Here is an 18,472-nt window from a genome sequence, read left to right on the forward strand (position 1 = left end):
CAACACATAATTCATCTTCATTTTCTATATCAAGCGTAGACTCCTCCAAATAAATATTCAAAATAGATTTCCTTGATTGCACTTTAAACTTATAAATCTAATATTCCAAGCATTCATCCTATTTTTTAATCATTTTATTTTTCAAAATAGGTTCATCACTTAGGGAATTTATTGACATCATTAACATTAAGAGCTAAATTATGAGCTCAGTCGACTACCTACCTCCCCTCAAAGAGTACGTTAAACTTTTGGGAGAGTGACAATAGGAAACATCAAAAAGGTGAAAAACCATACTAAAGAATTATAATAATACCATTGGCAATCCCCCATACAAAGTACATGCAATGTCCCACCCAAGACACGTAGTTGGACACTTGGATGGCGGCCTGTGGGCGTGGTGATGGCACTTGATGGCATGGCAAAATTGTCCCTTGTGACATTCTCCCCCACTCAATCCTGTCTTCGTCCTCGAAGACCAGTTTCTACTCGTGTCTTGAACTTCTTGTTGGTGAAGGAATGTTCCTCAACTGCTCCACGGACAGGGTTTCTTCCAAGGCCAGATAGGTGGTTGGGCAGGTGGCTTATGGATGTTTTTGATGGTGGGAAAAACCTATGGCTAGGCCCTAAGTTAAGTCCCTGCCTGGCTGCTTCAAGGTAGGATTTTGGGTGTTCCCCAATGGTGGTAGGAAAATTGGTGGCCAAGGCTGGGTCAAAATGATGATTTGGATTTTTCGGGTATTGGTTCCCCTGCATTTTTGCCCAAGGATGACTACTCACCGTGCTACTACGTGGTTCGGTTTGAGAAAGGGTGATGATGTGGTTTCTATGTTGTTTGGGTGACACTCGCTCTTCCCAATGATTGAGGTAGTGGGTACGGTTATAGTTGATGTTGGCCTTGGGTCTTCTCTTAGGCCCACCAGTTGCAAGCATGTGCGACTTTTGCTGCAAGGATGGCTTCCGCTGCTGTTGCTGGTACTGTGGCGGCATTGGCACTAATGCTGGCATTGACTTCGTCCTGGAGTTGCTACGATCACTTCTGGATGCAATGGCGGTGGTTGTAGATCTCTTAGCCATCAAAGGTTGAGGTTGTTGTTGGAGTTGCAAGGCCGAGACCTGCTTCTTCTTGGTGCTGGCTGTGCGATCATGTTGACCATGCAAGGTGACTGCTCGTCCAAGATCATCAGGATGTCAAGGTGAGGTGTTGGTGCCACTTTCGCCTGTATCATAAAGTCCATTCCGAGGACAACATCAAAATCATCCATGTGAACGACGGAGAAGTTAGTCTCCCCATCCCAAGTACCGAGTTGTAGTCTTACTCGGTGAGCCATGCCTTCAGTAGGTTTGGCACCTGTGTTAACTGCTTTGAGCTAGTCGGGCTCTTTGGAAATGGCCAAATTAAGTCTCTTGGCCTCTGCAATGGATATGAAGTTGTGAGTGGCCCCTGTGTCAACTAGGGCCCTAGTTGGCCTCCCCCCAAGGGTTACATCAACATACCTCAGTCCTCTCTTAACTGAGGCGGGCTGTTTGGAAGTAGCCTTTTTCTTCATCATGGCATTGAAAAGTTGGAGGGCGCTCACTCTTGTCGCATGGGTACCCTATTCCCCATCGCTCCGCTCATCATCACTTAGCTTGGCAATGAGGGCATTCAGCTTCGCTCGCTTCGGGCAAGAGCATTATATTGTTTAAAGAAAGCATTCAAGGCTTCCATCACTTCATCTGAGCGTTGGTTAAAAGATTCTCTATAAATTTTGTCGAAACAAAACTCCACCAATTTTTATTTATATTAGGGTTCCAAAATAACAATAATGGATAAAATTACACTATAACTATTCTAATACCTTTGAAATTTCTTCAACATTGATTTATCCACATCAGCCAAAAATGAATTCGAGGTTGAGACATGTCTTAAACATGTATATAAAAAATTGCCTAAAAATATAAATTAGTAACTAGATAATTTGAGTAAGAAAACATGTTAGTTGAATCATTGAACACATTAAAGAAATCACATAAAGCCTCTCCTTTTAATTATTCTTCTTGAGATGTAGCAAAATGAAAGTTTGGATCATGAGATCGTATAGGATAATTTGGCAGTTGGATGATCTGTTTTTAACTATCACGTAGGATAATCGATGTGTATGTGTCTCTTTAAACCTAAACGATATTGTGCAACAATATCATTAAATTTTAAATACATGGCCCTAACCCATATTTTGGAAACAAAATCCTCTAACTCATTCACCTTATCTTTAACAGTGAGGTTCAATATATGTGTACAACAACAAACATGAAAATAATCACCATCACATAACATACCATCATTACTCATTAAATGACACTTCAACACATTTTTCATAACATCATCCACACTACAATTGTTTAGAGTAATAGAAACATTTTTTTATCAATACCCCATTTAAATTAGCAAGATATAATTGTTTGGGTTATGGTTGAACTAGCCAAAAATACCATGTGGCGGCCTCCGCGGTCATCCTCTCTCTCCAGCCATGTCGGCACAAGGCATGACGAAGAATCACGACCAAGAAGGAGTGTCTTGCACGAATGAAGAAGTTAACTCCACTAGGAAGAGGAGACATCCCAAATACCTTGGTGGGTAATCTCATCCCGACAAGCTTGGAAGCCTCATCCGTTTAGAATATAGACATCCAATTATAAATAGGTAATCCTCGCTCAAGGTAAGGGATTTTTTGGAAGCATATACTCTGAAAATACCTCTGCACTATCTCTTTGGCTCAGACCAGCATTGCTCTCACTTGCTCGGCCTGACCACTTGACTCTCTACTCGACTAACTTGAGCGATAGAGTGCCTATCCAGGGAATAACTCCTAGGGCCTCTGACTTTCCCTCTTGGTTGCAGATCCTAGTGCACGACTTCATCATTCCACCTTGGCTTCGTCCCGTTGGTAAAATTATCTGACTGTTTCCTCGGTTCAGAATACCTTGCATCAGACAACATCAATAATGGCATCATAAACAATTATACTAGTGTGTAAGTAAATACACTCAAAACATATAATTCTTTTTTTTTTGTAATTTCCATTAATCATTAATAAAATGTATTGTTACTATCAAATACTCATTTGCTGGCTTGCTGCCCTAGACTTCCACATATCTGCAATCAAACAAATCCTTACAAGGATTGAAGCCAATAAATCATGCAATTTCTTTATATCTAATTGGTAATAATTCATGATATCCAGCTTAATAACTTGTCTAGATGCCATGTTGAATTCTAGATGGGCAACTTTTGTGTACAATTTAAAACCCGAGGTTTCAACAAAACCAAATGGAAACTTTGTTGTTGGTAACATATGACCACTGCCGCTCTAGATTAAATATATGATTTGATAGCTTACTTGATCCATCTAGTTTATTTTGAAACATAAGCATCATTTATTGTATGTCTTGATTTTAATGTTTGGCACATATTTTTAAATGCCTACACAGATGACTTGTCCGATCTTTGTAATCAGCATAAATTGCAAACCTTACGTTTGCTTTTTGCTTAAACGTTCTAGTAGCAAAAATTTTTTCATATTGTTTTCACACAAAATATCTATATCTTTATTTTTGTTTTTTTTTTTGAATCGGGCCTCATGGCATCAAAATTTGTATTTTCATCCATATCATCATTAATGTCCACATCCGAAATAGGAATAGGCTCAATGTTGTTACTATTTCTTTCACTAGCCATTAACATAATTAGTAATTATATAAAAATTAAATTAAAGTATATAAAAAAAATCACAAATCATATCATTATTATCAACACTTTAGCATAATGAATTAGTGAGAAAAAAATAATTAATAACTAATAATGCTAACAAAATATCAGAGCATAGTAGAAATAGCTAAAAGGGTGAAAGCTAGAAGCCATCATCTGCATAACTAGCAAAATAGTTAATGAATTTATTTGCCAATAAGATTTACAATCCAAATCAATGTGTGGCAATGAACTAGAGAACATAACCAACAAAATTTTAATAATAAATCCTAACAAACCAAACAGAACCAATATGTGAACTTCATTAAGAAACACAAATTATCAATCAATTATGCATGTAATAACACAAAAACTAAAATAGAAAAAGAAGAAGAAGAGCATTGGTCCATGAGTCCTTACCTAAAACTGGAACCAATTCATCCTCTAGAGAAATGGCTGAAAGCAGAAAGTCTGATACCACCTCCACCCTTCTTCTTCTTCCTCACCGAGCACTGTTAGTCTATCACCAACTCAAAACAGAGGTGAAACTGCTGTGACAAATTAAAACTACAAGCACAGCTAGCCTTAAACTCTCAGGTATTTCGTATGCATAGTAGAAGCTAAAAGCCCAATAGGGTTTTTAAGTTAATATTTCCAATGTTTTTCTTTCCTTTGAACAAGCGTTTTGGGTTTTGCCATTTTGGCTCTCGAGTAGTGAATGCAAGAGTTCTACTAGGGGTGTTCACGGGTCGGGTTGGGTCGGTTTATTGGGGTTTTCCCAACCGACCCGACCTGGTCGGGTTACCTGAGGTGGAAACCAAAACCGACCCACTGATAGGCCAAACCGACCTGGTCGGTTTGAGTCAGGTTGGGTCGGTTTCAGTTTTGCTCCTGTACAAAAGGACACCTAATTGAATTCTAATTGTAATTGCCTAATGGGTTGCCTATTTGGTGTAAAAGATTATAGAAAGTTAGAAACTAGAATAGATTGCCTATTATAATTGTAATTGCCTAATGAGCCTTCTAGTTCTAGTAGAAGACTAGTTATAGTTAAGTAGGAAACTAAAACTAGGAACTACCAAACTAGTAGAAGACTAGTTCGGGTTGGATCGGGTTGACCCGATATATCGGTTTATATATTTGCCCAACCCGAAACCGACCAGTACTGATGAAAACCTGGCCGACTCGGGTTGGGTCGGTCCGGGTTGGTCGGTTTGGTCAGGTTGGGCATTCTTATGAACAGCCCTAAGTTCTACACTTTTATTTTTTTAGATGACTAGTTCACTTCTTTTACTTTTGGGAATTAGTATATATATATACTAGTAATTATGCACGTGACAATTAAAAATATAATATATATATATATATATATATATATATATATATATATATATATATATTAAAAATGGTGCCATAAATGGGATACAACATTAAAAATATGGTATCATGTCAAAAGAATAACATAACATGAATAAAAGCCTTAAAGACAAGAAATGTACACAAGAGTCTTAGCATGCCTTTAATCTCAACAAATTGCCCAACTTTGGTGATAAAACCTTAAATTATCTAAAGAAATGCACACATACAAAGGGAGAGGAACCAATTTGTCTGTTTCTTTTGAGGATTTACACAAGAGTTGATTACTTGATTAATTGCCTCCAAATAGAAAATTTTACTTTTGGAGGAATGAGACCATGTCAAAGAGCTTTGAATAGGGAAGGGTTAGAATTGGGGTTTGGGTGAAAGGTTCTATAAAAATATGTAGGCGAACCATCAAATTGGCATGAAACAATCTCACTTGATAATTTATTCTTAGTTAGGATATTCAACACAAATTTTATATGGGCTCAGCAAACCCAAGAAACATTCACTTGAGTGGATCACTTTCATTAATCATGGCAACATCTATCCTTAGGGAGAACCGTTATGTTTATAAAGAAACTCTCAAGGGATAAGAAATTTATCATGGGCAATGGATATCTAACGTATTTGTTGTTGTTTCTGGTGTGTTTAAGGGGATGTGGTTAATTGTTGCCTAAAGAAAGGTGAGGGAGATTTTGCTTTTGCTCTATCATTCTCAATGCTTTAGTAGTAGTAGTACTTGGGTGAATCGAATCTATTTTACAAAGGAGACAAGTTAAAGAAACCTAAAAACCCAAAAATAGTCACTAACTGAAGCAACGAATAATTAGCTTCAATTTACTGGTTAGCCTTATAAGGAAAGTGTTGGGAGGTATATTGGATAGTAAATTTGAGTGAAGAAGTATTGTTATGTCTTTAAGTCAAACGGGATTTTAAGTGTGTTCAACACTATCCAAAAGCCTCTATTTGTTTAGTATCTATACATTAAGCAGATAATTCTAATTGCACATTCAAAACCTACTTTCTCTAGAATCTTAATATCAACTTTAAGCATAGGATATATGGAACAACCCATATTCATGGACCAAAGGTAGCAATAATAAAGGATAGTTCTTTTGAGATTACATGTTAGATTAGAATGAAAATTGTATTAAATCACTACAATTTTGTAAGAGCTATTTTAAAATGCTCAACGATGAGTTTAAGGGTGGATACTGGATAGTGGATTGCTTCCACCTTTCCCTGAGTTGTTTATAGGTAACAGGGAACTTATTTTACTCTTTCTTGGATTCACTTCAATTTTATATAGATAGCAATTGGGTTGGGTGGTGTCTGGTTAGGATTGGGTCAAGACACCTCATGTCAATTTTCGGGTCGGTCAGCAAATGCTAGACCCTAATCCTAAATGTTCGGGTTAGGATTGACCCATGGATCAATTTGGATCATTCCTAAAAGTAACTAAAATTTTAAAAAATAAAGAAAAAATCATGAAAATGTGGGTTTCTTCTCTTTCACTTTCAATGTGGGTTGGGTTAGGCTTCACTTTCAATTTTATGGGGTTGGGCTGCATTGACAACGTGGGTTTCACCTAGACTTATTTATATGGGTACCTCCCTAGGATATAAGGCACTCACTTAGGCAGAACTTAGGTGCATAGGCAAAAAAATTCAAATTTATGAGCAAGCTCATAGAAAAAAACAAAAAACACACTTAATTCCAAATTGATCATAGTTTAGAAAAAATTGCATGACAACTTGTAATTGACCATATACATGTCTATAAGGAGATAGGTTATAGAGCAGACTTCAAATCATACATGGGATGATCAACCAATATGGTGCTGCCTCTACTTTGATTGTTTTAATTTCTATTGTAATTGGTGTTGGACAATATTTAGAAATATGGACTTTGCATTTTCAGTCAAAAATTTATGAAAAGGTTTTATGGTTGAAAAATATTTTGGATGTCTTATTCTTAGAATCTAGTGGTTGAATTAAAAGGCTTGTACACATATGGAACGTTGGGATGCATGTGTGCTACAGATCTGTACTTGGCTAAATTAATGAAGAAAGAATTTGAAGTTACAACTTTCCTTGGAGACTTGAGGTAGTTATATCGATTTAATTTCAGGAAATGTTCAATTGCTCTATTTAGTGTTTATTGCCAAAGTGCTAAGTTCCAACAATGTTATTGAAGCTTGTTAGTGGACCGGGCAAGGAACTTAAGCAGTGTAGCATCTTTTCTTCATACTTGTAACATTATTTTATTATTATTATTTTTTTTTGTATAAGGTGGCTCCCTCTATACTTTGTTTTATTTCTTTTTTTCATACTTGCACTTTTCTTTTCTTTTTTTTTTTTCCTTTTAATGAACTTTTGCTTGGCTATTCAAGATGAAAGAAAATAGTGGTTTGAATTGAGACTACATCTTTGTGATTTTATTAGTTTATCAGCTAGCTTTTTATATTAACCTCATAAAACAAGGTTTCCCTTTCCTAGTTGTAAAATGTAATGCCAATTCTTTTGACATAATTATTTTTAGTTGTTTATTTGTTGTATGCTCAAGATTTTGCATTTATGTGGTTTAGGATTTACCCTATATGTTACACTAAAATGTATTGATACTTTCTATTTTTCCTCAGTTTTATTTGGTTTATCTTATTTTACCCCTCTTGGGGATTACATGAGATTTATGGTGTTTCTGTCATGCTTGTCATTAGATTTTTTCCTATGTAGGGGTTTGTTATTTTCCAGACTTAATCTTTCTCCAGGAGTCACTACATCTATTCTTTAGTTTTCACTAATTTGAGTGCAAATATCAATCAGCTAATTAAATGTAAACTGATTGGTTTTAGAAACAAAGCTAATGCAACCTTCATGCTTTTTACTAAATATATAATAACATGAGAAATAAAAATGGGTAAGAAAAAGGGGAAAGAGGATAAGATGAAATGCAAAAGAATTCTCCTTGATTACACCTACCTTTGCAACTTCCATCTGCTTAGATTTTGTTGATTGAGATTTGTGTGAGATACTCCTACAGTTGTGCAAAATCCCATCGTACACATTCTGGTTGTTTCCATATGGTTTCATCTCAGGAAATGAAAAAAGTTCTAATTACTCCTCAGAGGGGGAGTCAAATAGTGCTCGTTTTTTATGATAATCCAAGAGGCTGATAAACACAAGACCCATGATCAACATAACCATTGTCATTTAGGAAGCTTCTGATGAAGGCATTATCAATAATCAATCTCCTCAAACGTACAAAGCCTCTCAATCTCCCATTCTATCAAGGACAAAAAAAATAGTTCACTTCATGTAGCTTGCTTAACTCTAGAAACTTGATCCCGTGTTCCACCATGAAAAGTTAGCAATCCTAAACGACTGACTATTATTATAGAAACATATCTAGGAGCAATAGAAAGAGACCCAGTAAATAATAACTGACTCAACGAATTTATTCTTTCTTTTATTCTTGTAAATGGAAAAAAGATGAGGATGAATAAGCATTGAAAATCCATGTCTGCCGTTTCTTACCCAAAATCGAAAAGTCATCATCCAAACTGAAAGCCTTAATTGCATGCATCAATTATTGCGATAGCATTTGTTTCTTGGCCAAAAATGGAAAGACATCATCCAAACCAAAATCCGGCTATATTAATTCATTAATCATTCTTCACCTGCATCAATTACTGTTGAAGGATTTTTTTCAAATTACAATAACATGCATGCCCTCCAAAGACATCAAGATGTAGGGGTAGAAGCTGCCCAATAAAAATTTTAGAAGCTAAATACCCCATTCACACTTTTATAACTAGTATATATATATACCCACGTCATGCCTTTCTCCTTTACCCCAATCTAGAACTCTCACACACTCTTAATTTTAGCCTTTCTTGCTCCCTCATGAAGCCACCTCATCACTTCCTTCTCCCTCTCTCATAATGAATTATTTAATTTATTTAACTAATTATTAGTATTAATTAACATTAGTTTATTTTCTTTAATTATTTAATTTATTTAATTAATTAACAGTATTAGCAATAGATTATTTAACAATATTTATTAATTAATTATGGTATTTATTTAATTAAATATCATAATTAATAAAAAATACTATTACAAAAAGTACATCTAATATTGTTATATCATTTATTAATTAAATTAATTAAATAATTAAATAAATACTATAATTAATAACAAAAATATCATAACTAATTATGGTAATTAATTAATTAATTTTATGTATTTTGGTAAGCTCAAGGAGTATTTTAGTCAACTTGGATCTAATGGGGCCAAAATAAAATTCTAATCTAATGGTGGGTATTTTTGGTTAAAAAATGAAGGGTGGAAATGGATTTGAGTATATATAGTGGTTTTACATGCACGGGCCAGTGAGATTGGCCAAAATGAAATATTTTTATATAGAGGTAGAGGTGTAAATTGGACCAGGCTATGGGTGGCCCGGCACGAAATTGGCCTGGCCCAGCATGGCACGAAGGCCCACAGGCCGTGCCAGGCCCGACACGAAGGTCCATGTCGTGCTGGGCTAGGGGTTCGAGGCCCACGAGGCCTGTAGCGGGCCGAGCGCGGCCCATCCGGAATATAGCCATTGGTAAGGGGGATCATTTCAACCTGACCCAAGCCCACATCAGGCCTATAAATTTTAGGGCTGGGCTTAATACTTCAAGCCCGACCTGGCTCACATATATTTAAACTTACACATTTTGTGTATAATGCATACATATGTATGCATGTTATTTTACATTATATTATATATTTTATATATAAATATATACCATTATATAACATGACATGTATAATTTATATTATATGTAATATTTTATATTATATAATGTATAAAATAAGTTTATATGCATGTTATGTTGTTTTAATATATAGATATGTAATGTTTTATGTATGAGTGGCATTGGCTCGAGCCCGTATAAACCTGGGCTTAGGCTTATGTTTCAAGCTTGGAACCCTAGGCCGGGCCGGGGCCGGGGCCGGGCCTAAGCTATAACCCTTATCATAAGTGCAAAGCCTAGCCTGGGCCCGGCCTAACCTGGCCCATGATCACCCCTAGCCCAATGGCTAGTTTAAGCTTTTATGGAGGGGTTTACAGAAATACCCCCCAATAGCTATAAACAACCATATTATGGGGGTATTTGTGTATTTTGCATATGAGGGTTAAAAAAATAATATAAATGCCCCCTTACAGCTATATAACAACTAGTTCAGTGGGCTTTTTGGGTAAAGTTATAAATAACTTTACAATAACCAAAATACCCCATCCCAACAACTAAAAACAATTAGTTTTTAGGGTATTTTGGGCAGTTGAATTATTTTCAATTCCTATAAATAGCCCTATCCTCCACCATTCTTCTCATCACACCAATTCAACAATTCTCTTATTAAGTTATTTTCTTAATTTCTTCAATCTTCCCTCTCCCGCTCTCTTAGCCTCTCAGTTTCTCATACATTCTCTGCATTATGACTATTTGAGTAAACTCTGATAGTCTCATAGTTTGATTGGCTGATTGTCTAATTCTCCAAGTTTGCAATTTGGGAGGCAGAGGCTTGGAGCCTTGGATGTTGTTACGTTGAAAGGCTTTAACCGTTGAAATCAAGTTGGGATTCTAAACCAACAATCTGGGACCGGGGTAAGTCTAATTAAATTACTTTTATTTTTTAGAATTTGAAAAAAAAATGGCCAGATCTTCCCAAAACCCCAAGTTTAGTAGCTCAATTTGGAAAATATTTAAAATAGAGGATATTGAGGGAAGGGGAAAAGAGCAGTTTGCCAAAAATGTAGAAAAGACTTAGCTATTGTAGCAGGTGGTACTGGCCATTTGACCAGACATTTTCTTACACATGAGAAGGAAGAAGAAATAACCCACAATTTAAATGAATTGTTGAAATAAAGGAAAATGATCTACTAACCCCTTCGGTGTCTACAGGCTACAGTTCCATTGGAGTCTTGATTAGTTGTTTTAGTGCAGGACCTACAGGTACCACTGTACCAGGGTTGGCTAGATTGCAATTATGAAGTATGTCTAACCATTCTATATTTCATAATTTCAATATTTGTATGTTTTGTAATTTGTATCATTATTCATTCAAATTTAAATGAAATAAAATTCATATTTGAATTATTGTATACTTTTATTTATTTATTTATTTGGGTAATCGACAATCATAAATTCGTTATTCATATTTTGATATGAGATATCCATTCAGTCTAGCCCATTTTGGCCCAAGCCCAAGGCCTGTCCTGTGGCCTAGCCCAGTACGGCCTACAGCCCAACTCGGCCCAGGCCCGCGGCATGACACAACATGGCTTGGGCCATACTAGGCCGGCCCCCAAAATTTTCAATAGGGAGGGTGGCATAGCCTGTGATGGCCTGCACTTTGCACGGGGCGCTTTTCACCTCTATATAAAGGGCAAACAAGGGTATTTTTTATTGAATTTTTATATGATGGTGTTTTTAGGCATTTTGATTCAATTGGTGGGGTCAAATTGGCCTAAATAGGCTCAAATTAGGCAGATACAGAGGGGTAGTCATTCGATTATTTTATTAATTTTGAAACATAATCTTGGTGTGATGGAGGTGAGAACGAGGGAATTTTTTGTTGAAATTTGGCAGTGTGGTGTTTTTGAGCATTATGGGTTGATTGGTAGGGTTATATTGGCCCAATTATGCTGAGATCGAGCAGATTTAGAAAGGACTTGATCTAGTCAATGCGAAGCTTTAAAACAAAATCTTGGTGTAATAGAGGGCCAAACAAAGGTATTTTGGGATGAATTTTTGTGAGTAGGGTTTTTAGGGTGTTTAGGATCTTATGGAAACATCTGATTGATTTTGGAGGGCCAAAATCATGGAAATTTGGATCAACAAGAGCATCCAAAATGAAATATTTGTTCCATAATGGGGCAAATGGGGGAATTTTAGGTTGAAATTTTATGGGTATATGTTTTGGTGTGTTTAGGGTTCAATTATATGATTTAATTGATTCAAATGTGTTAGGATCAAGGAGATATGGGTTATGGGTGCTTCGAGCTAACGAGAGGGTTTGAAAGGGAATCTTGGTTTGATAAAAATAATAAATGGAGGGCAATCTTGGGTTAAAATTTCAGGGGTAGATATATTAGGAGGTCCTAGGTCTGATGACAATGTTCAGGGATTTTTAGGTACTTCGAAAGTATTAGAACAGTTTGATGAGGTGTTCGAGGTAAATTGGGGTTTTGATGGTGAATTGAGCAAAAATCAGGTACTAACAATGGGGTTTCTAGAGGTATTGGTTTATTGGATCATTTTTTGGGGTTTGATTGGCCCATAAATGGTATGATCAGGGGCATTTAAGAAATGAATATCTTGGTCACTGAGATAGCCTAAATTAAAACCTTAGTGTGATGAAGGGTTAATTGGGGGATATCTATGATGAAATTTTGTGGTAAGGTGTTTGTAAGTATTTAGGGCTCTTTAAAACCCCATTATCTCTAATTTGCAAGTCAATTAAAATATCCCATGCATTGCATGGATTTCGACTAATATATATATATATATAGTTTTTTTGTTTTCAGTTTTAATATACCATTTTATTCTAATTGTATCGTAAGGCTTTTAATTTCATTTATTTATTTCATATACAAACAATTGTATACGTAAAAAAATCATATAGAATAAAACTTTAAGAGTTTTTTCAATTTCTTGTCTATTTTTTATTTTATTTTAAAATTTTCATTTTTTTTATTTTTTTAATATGCCTCTCACGGTCCAACCCGATTTGGGCATGCTTGGGCTCGTGTCGTGGGCCATGCTGGGTTTGACCTTTGAAGGGTTCTAGTCCAGGCAAGTATGACCCACCTAGGCCTTGGCATGACAAAACCCACTAATGCACATGTGACCCACAACATATTAAAATATTTTGTATTAATATAAAATATACAATGTAAACATAAAATAACATAAATATATATTATATGTGTCATGTTATAATTTTTATATATAAAAATACACATATTTAAATATATGGGTTGGATCAACCCTAAACACAAAACCCATGCCAAAACCTGGAATTTTCAAGATGATTATTAAAATTTATATATTAACAAATATTAAGATAAATTATTTTGATTTTCTAAAAATTAATATAAAGTACATATGTACATGTTTTAGTTTTCTCATCAATTTCCATTAGTTGCCGAATGTCTTGATCTCTCATTCTTTATGTAAACATTAAAGTAAGGTTTTTTTTTATGTTTAAATAAATTATTTATGGTAATATATAGTATGTTATTGGTGTTATTAATATATTTTTTAGGATTTATTTGTGTTTCATATCATATCCATGCGTATATAGGTTTTTTGTTCTTCTTTATATGTATCAAAAACATATCCCAATATGTCTCTTAAAATTACCTTTTCGATATATTTTGAGTTTCTGATTCTTTAAACATTGGTAGGAGATGCATAATCAAATAGTCAAGATAGAGGTATCAATGGATTGGGTTTGGGTTGTAACCCATCCAAACCTAATGTGTTTGGACCAGGCGGTCCAAAGAATTGAATGGAGTTGGGCTAGTTGAAACATAATGGTCCATACAAACATTGGAATGGAATTTGAACAAAATTGATGTGTCCAAAGCAAGGTTTTAAAAAATGGATCGGACATGGACCATTTTGGAGACTGGTTCACGAGTCAAATGGTTCAACCACCTATTTTGGGGACTATTTTGATATAAAAAATCTTACCCATTAATAAAAATAAGAATGCTTCATTGGTTATTGTCAAAAGGCCCTGATTTCATACTTCCACTTTTACCCCTGTTATTAAAATTTGTTTTCATTTTTACCCCTTGTTAAAACATAAAAAAAGTTGGTTTATACATGTTAAAACAACTATAGAATGGGCGAACATGAGAGATAAAGATTTTTCTTTTGGCACTTGTTGCCATTGGAATACAAAGTGTTATTCTACTTTAACTTTGATAAAGGGTCGATTATGTTAAGAGGTTTAAATCGGTTTTGTTTCTTTTTCATCAAATTCGGTTTTGTCGGAAAGCATAGTTGAATGATTGTTGCTTAGGTAGGACAAATAAGATGCCACTAACGTGGTGATGAGACTGAAAAGAACCCTATTTTTGTCCCCTAATTTTTAACTTTTTACATTACTTTAGCACTTAAATGAATTCATTACTCTTGTATTTCGATTCAGGGCAATTGGAAGAAAACAGGGCAAATCGGGTGATTTTGCACAGCTTCGGCGATAGTAATCTAGGCCTAACTCTCAATTCCGGACTTTGAATTGGACAATTCAAGAAGCATTAGAATTATGAAAGGAAGACCCACAACTTTTATGTTTTGGGTTTTGAAAGATTCGGCACGCATCGGGTACGAAAACGAGCCCAAAGTCGGAGCAAGTTTGCAGCCAGACCCATTTCATAACTGAAGCCCAACTTGCAAAAGTACCTTGAAGCAGCCCAAGTTTTAAAGCAACCCAACTCGAATTCAAGAGTCAAGAGTCCCAATTTCGAATGTAATCTCCAAGGAGAGAATCTTATCAGATCTAAAGTCTTGAATGTAATCCTAGAGAGATAAGAAGATTGAGATTAGATCATTAGATAAGAGATATGATATGATTAGTTCAAAGAAGATCAAGACTCCCTGAAGATAGGATGATCTCCTAAAATGAGTTGGAAAACAGCCATCTCCTTTGGCTATATAAAGAGGGGGGCGAACTAATTGTCACGAATTAATGTTGGTGTTAATTAGTTTGACAAACTGAATTAATGTTGATTTTCCTACTGCTATCCATGATTTCGGTGATCCATAATTGTCACGAATAATGGTACAAGTAACAATTAGGTTAATATCTTTTTGGGTCAATTGTTCGTAACAGCCTTTGACCAATGTTTTAACATGGTTCAACCTAAAGGAATCGATGGAACAAGATTCAGTAATTGCAGCTATCTCAATTATTGTTATTTTGGTTTAACTGTTTTCACAAATCTTAATGCTATCACTGTTTAACATGTAACACTATCGTAACCAGTTGAGTGGTGATAAGTATTAATCGACTGTTGGGTTTAGTCAACTGAATTAGAAAAACACAAGGTTTATTATGACTATCCTAATAAATCTAAGGTTAAATGCTTGAATTGCAAGAATGCTGAAATTTACCTAGGATCGATGGCCAATCGATTCAACCCGAACCCTTGAACCAGAATTCGGTAAGACTGATTTTCTCTTGTTCGTTTAATTTGTTATTGCTTTCTCATTCTTTTAATTTTAGTTATTAAATATTTCCACTCAATTACTTTATCCATTCGGCTAAGAGATTACTAATTTGCTCCCTGTGGGATTCGACCTAGTACCACTTTTTACTGCAATTATTTGATTGTGAGACCAATACTAATTTTGAGGGCTTCGACAAACCCATCACGTGGTTTAGGCATCTAGCAAATAAAGTACTTCTACCTATTGTATTTTTAATTTTAATTATAATTTTTCTCTAAAACTAAAGGATGTTGTAGAACCCATCGAATTAAATTTAGTCATGCATATTCAGACTTCAACGAAGTCTTGCATGTTCTTATTTTCTTAAACAAGTCAATTTTAAATGCAAGACATTTTCCTTTAAGTTCTGATGACACTCTTTTTAGAAGATAGACTCTATATGCTAAGTAGTGAGTTTATTCAATTTATTAACTGAAAAATCTAGATGGAGTCTAGATTAGGTGGCTATTAAAACCCACTCCATGTGTTTGGTTGATTTCTCCATAGACATTATATGGAAATAATCTATAATTCTGCTACTAAGGCTTACTTTGAAATTTATATTATTTGCTTTGTAGATTTTAGCGGGTTGTAATCTTCTATTTTATTTAAATTAATATTTGCATTTAAATTAATATTACCTATTTGAGTATGCTGATTATAGGACTTCAGCTCTTTGAATTGCTTACTTGAAATTTTTATTATTTGAGTTTGTTGATTTTATGAGACTACCGTATCCTGTTTTGCAAAATAATATATGAATTGGTATTTCAACATTCAAATTTATATTATATTATTTGTTAATTGGCTACATGATTTTATCATTGCTCTTTAATTGCTATCAATTGTTATACTTAGGAATTTTAATACTTCATTTCCTAATTTATTTTGAATACCTTAGTAGTGTTCTTATTACTGTGAGGCTAGAGCAAACAAATTTCTCCCCTTCTCATTCGACATCTCTTTTTATGATTGTCTTGAATAAAAACTTACTAGCTGAGAAGTAGTTAGAGTTACCAATTTCTCCCCCTACACTAAAACCCATTCTAAAGAACACAAGCCTTGCATATTTAATTAGTTCAAAGGAGCTTAAAATCAGTTGATGCATAAGTGGAAAATGTTGGTTAAATCATTAAATTCAGAGGCTCTACCAAGAGTCAAGTCATCACAAGTGCTTTTAAGTGCCTTTTTAGTCTTCAGATTTGTTTCACTATCAAGATTTGCAGTTTGTGGTAGAGGAGAAAAAACACGATATGCCATATAGAAACAGAGATATCCTTCGGTCTTGTTTATGTTGAACTAAAAACTAGTAAATAACTTTTTCAACTAAAAGAGATGAAGAAAAATCTTAATGTAGCAAACATCATCTGGATTTGTATTTGAATGGAACAATAGATATTTAGGAAAGAAGCCATCATGCTTAACCAGCAATGATGCAATATGTAGCTAAGATCTTATGAAATGCATGCCTCAAGGGAAAAAACAAGCTTGGTAAAGTACAATGCTATTTACCTTTCTCATTCCCTTGAATAAATTTATGGAGTTAGAAAATTGATATTGGAATTTGACATCCTTGATCTCCTAATAAAGTCAAATTAAATTTTGATGGTTGCGGTTATGGAAAGAACATAGGTATTGGATACATGCCCCTTGGATCAGTGTGTTATTTTTACATATCCCTTGGACCAGATTGTGTATGTAGTTAGAGTGGGAATGGATTTGATCGATTTCTAATATGGAAGAATAGCTCCTTCATTTTGTACTTTATATTACTTAGATTTTACTAAGTGACTCTGAAATAGATAAAACTATATCTTGTCCTAACTTCAAACTCTTTTCTCTTTCACGTTTGTTTGTTAGTTAATAAGCTTTATGCTGAATGCTTGTTTGATTCTGATATATTAAGCATGAGAACATTGTTGCTCATCATTTCTAAAGGCAGGAATAAGTTTCCACATTATGTCATTTACTTCTTAACCCTATTTGTTTACGAATCCAATGTTTGAAATGGTGAACTTCCACGTGCAATGCACGTTGCCTACCACTAGAAAAATGACAAAAAACCGTTATTCAGGTTAATGGGTCAGCGGTTTGACCGCTCAGGTCAGTGAATCGCTGACCAAATCATTGGTTTTGGCCCAGTAGCGATTTTAGGGTGAAATGAAACCGCTTGTCTGACCGTTCTCGGTTCAACCGGCCGACCGTCCGATCCGCCCGATTTTCAAACCCATGGTCCAAAGGTCCTGGTCCTCTCGTTTGTATAGCGAATCAGCGATTGAGTTGGAATGGGGTTCTCTCCGGTCTCCAGTCTCCAGCGGTTGAGTGAACAGCGAACAGCCAAAAAGGGTTCTCTCTCCTGCGATTGATTTTCTCTCTCACTCTCTCCAGCGACAGGCCATGTCATTCGCTCACTCAGATATCCTTCTTTGTTTTCGATTTCTTTGATTCTCTTTGGTTTCAATAATATCCTTATCATTCTTGAGAGTGATATCTAGAAAGGTGCGTGATGGTGTCGATGTGTGTGCGCACCATTCAGGCTCTGTTGTTTTTTTTTTTTTTTGGGTTAAATAATCATTTTTCTTATTTGATTGGAAAATGAATGGATGATTAGAATCAAGCGATTTCTGAATGCATTGAACTTCAGGAGTGACGATGTGCGTGCTGTTGTTGTTGTTGTTTTTTTTTTTTCTTTTTCTGTTGTGGTGTCGTTTTAATGTTGTTTGAGAGGAGAAGAGGTCAAAAGGTTACTTTCAATCAAAAGTTTAAATATATTGTCTCCAAATTAAGTGATATGTTACAGAGGAGCATAGCCCTCTTGAATGCTGTAGTATTTGAAAATGAGCTTAAGCGGTATGTTACAGAAGCCAAACCTGGCAAGATCAACTATACCGTAGCAGATGCTTTGAAGTATCTAAATGTCAGAGATGTTTTGTGGTCGGAATCACATTCAGATTAGATCCTTGTTGATCTGATACAGTTATGGTCTCATATGGTTGAAGAGGAATGTCCACTAGGTTATAATTTTGTAGTTTCTTTGAAAGGAATGTTTAGGTGAACATGTGATTTTTTTTTTCTGATTTTTTTCACTAGGTTTTATTTTTCTGCAA

General features: G+C 35.1%; 1 protein-coding gene across 5 annotated transcripts in view; it reads left to right on the top strand.

Annotated features, from left to right (window-relative positions):
• Window positions 1–17,647: 17,647 nt before the first annotated feature.
• The window catches only part of LOC148876497 (FAD-binding protein), a 39,568-nt gene continuing 38,743 nt past the window's right edge, over window positions 17,648–18,472 (top strand). The window contains exon 1 of one of the 5 annotated variants that reach the window (XM_088967007.1): window positions 17,648–17,864. The gene's annotated coding sequence lies outside the window, so the exon portion shown is untranslated. Of the gene's footprint in view, window positions 18,020–18,472 lie in introns of all 5 variants that reach the window. The other 4 variants (XM_088967003.1, XM_088967005.1, XM_088967006.1 and 1 more) reach the window with 4 other exon arrangements.

This window comes from Nelumbo lutea, chromosome 1 (assembly GCF_056320005.1).
Source record: "Nelumbo lutea isolate HS-2025 chromosome 1, American lotus-T2T, whole genome shotgun sequence".
In the NCBI taxonomy this organism is placed as follows: domain Eukaryota; kingdom Viridiplantae; phylum Streptophyta; class Magnoliopsida; order Proteales; family Nelumbonaceae; genus Nelumbo; species Nelumbo lutea.